Below are 2584 nucleotides of genomic sequence, written 5' to 3'. Positions count from 1 at the left end.
GGCTACATGTGTATGTTACTGGTAGAATATTTTCTTAGCATGCGTCAGTGCCTGAGTTATATCCACAGCACTTTAATCAACACCAGCCACAACACTAAAAGTCTTCCCATATTTTATGAATGCTGCCTCACCTCAATAATCCAAGTGCTTGGGAGACTACAGGAGATGGATAGACTCAATGCTGAGATCAGCAGAGATGACAGGGTAATTTCAATGGAAGGCTTACAATACTTAATGAGAATGCTTCCATTTTACTGTCCCCCTTCTACCAAATCAAAACTAAAATCACTGATTGACTTTTATCCTAAAATAAAACAGAATGTGAGAGAATTTATATAGAAGTTTGACCATTTATATCTCATGGCTTTCAGTATAAAGTTTTGAGCCTATTTTGTACCACAATTGAACTAGTTTAAATCAACCAACAAAAAAATTGGATCATCTTTCAGCACAAAATTGCATGTATGCTTTTTCATTCATACAACATTGACTATGTTGTATTCCACTCCAAATGTCTAAAATTGATGAATGAGCAGAAATAAATGTAGTGGTCTATACCATGGAATACTAGTTAGCATGAAAGAGGATAAAAATGTGTCATATATGCTAAAGTTTCTGTGAANCTTTTAAACATTATTTTATTAATAGGATGAGGTGTCCCATGCCTCTAATCCTAGCACTTGTCAGGAAGAAGAACGAGCATTGTTAGAAGTTCAAGGCCCATAGAAGAACACAATTCAAACCAATCCTGACAGAGTCATAACCTGTCAAAATAAACCAAATCCAAAACCAAAATAAATACCATATGAAAGTATAGGGTTGATTAAAAAATATCACATCGTATATATAATTCACTTGTGTAGTTAATGTTGGCATATAGCCCCATCATATAGAATTAGCATAAGCTACTTACCCAATTCTCATGGATGAAGTATTTCTCCATTTCTTCATATGACAAATAGTGCATTGATGACCATATTTATGGATAAATATTATGCCCATACTGATAGTGTGTCTGCACCCACAATCAGAAGTAGAAGCTGTAGTAGGATATATAAAATGTTCAAATATCAGTAAATGTTACCACAAGGTCCTCATAGTTTGTTCAGACCACACTCCCAGCTAAAGATCTCTGGGACAAAGTTTAACCTTCTGAAACACTTGTCCTTTCTGCAATTGCTCTTTCTAGGGACACAGTCACAGTCTCAATGAGTCCATCTGGATACCTTCTCATAACTTTCTCAGTTGTCCAGTATTTTCAGCCACTTTATACTTCCTCTACAAAATTTTCTATCACCATATCACAAACTTGACTTTCTTTTCAGTAGCATGGATCCTTTGCACATCTCTATAGCACCCAACAGTGATAAATGTAGTTCTTGCATGAGCCAATACTTTCCTATCTTAGGACAATCTGTATATGAAGATGTGGAGAAAGAGGAACTCTCCTCCATTGCTAGAGGGATTGCAAGTGGGTACAACCACTCTGGAAATCAGTCTGGCAGTTCCTCAGAAAAATGGACATAGTACTACTGGAAGATCCAGCAATACCAGTCCTGGGCAAATACTCAGAAGAAATTCCAAGTTGTAGTAAGGACACATGCTCCAGTATGTTCATAGCAGCCTCATTTATAATAGCTAGAAGCTGGAAAGAACCCAGATGTCCCTCAACAGAGGAATGGATACAGAAAATGTGGTACATTTGCACAATGGAGTACTATCCAGCAATTAAAAACAATGAATTCATGAAATTCTTAGGCAAATGGATGGACCTGGAGGATATCATCCTAAGTGAGGTAACCCAATCACAAAAGAACACACATGATATGCACTCACTGATAAGCAGATATTAGCCCAGAAACGGAGAATATCCAAGATACATTTTAAGAAATACATGAAACTGAAGAAGAAGGAAGACCAAAGTGTGGATCCTTCTTAGAACATGGAACAAAATACCCATGGAAGGAGTTACAGAGACAAAGTTTAGAGCTGAGATGGAAGGAAAGACCATCCAGAGACTGCCCCACCCAGGTATCCATCCCATATAAAACCACCAAACACAGACACTATTGCATATGTCAGATATATTTTGCTGACAGGAACCTGACATAGCTCTCTTTTGTGCAGATATGCTAATTCCACGGCAAATACATAAGTGGATGCTCATAGACAGCTATTGGATGAAACACAGTTCCCCTAATGAAGGAGCTAGAGAAAGTACCCAAGGAGATAAAAAGGTGTGTACAACCCTATAGGAGGAACAACAATATAAACTAACCAGTATTCATCAGAGTTGTGTCTCTAGTTGTATATTTAGCAGAGTATGGCCTATTCAGCAATCATTGGGAAGAAAGGTCCTTAGTCTTGCGAAGATCATATGGCCCAGTACAGGGGAATGCCAGGAAGCAGAAGTGGGAGGATTGGGTAGCAGGGCAGGGAGGGAGGGTATTGTGGACTTTGGGGATAGCATTTGAAATGTAAATGAAGAAAATATCTTATAAAAAAGGAAAAAATGAAAAAAATAGAAACAGGTATTAATAGTCTCTCTCTCTCTCTCTCTCTCTCTCTCTCTCTCTCTCTCTCT

The sequence above is a fragment of the Mus caroli genome, unplaced genomic scaffold (genome assembly GCF_900094665.2).
Source record: "Mus caroli unplaced genomic scaffold, CAROLI_EIJ_v1.1 scaffold_24674_1, whole genome shotgun sequence".
In the NCBI taxonomy this organism is placed as follows: Eukaryota; Metazoa; Chordata; class Mammalia; order Rodentia; family Muridae; genus Mus; species Mus caroli.
Note: the sequence above shows the minus strand (reverse complement) of the source record.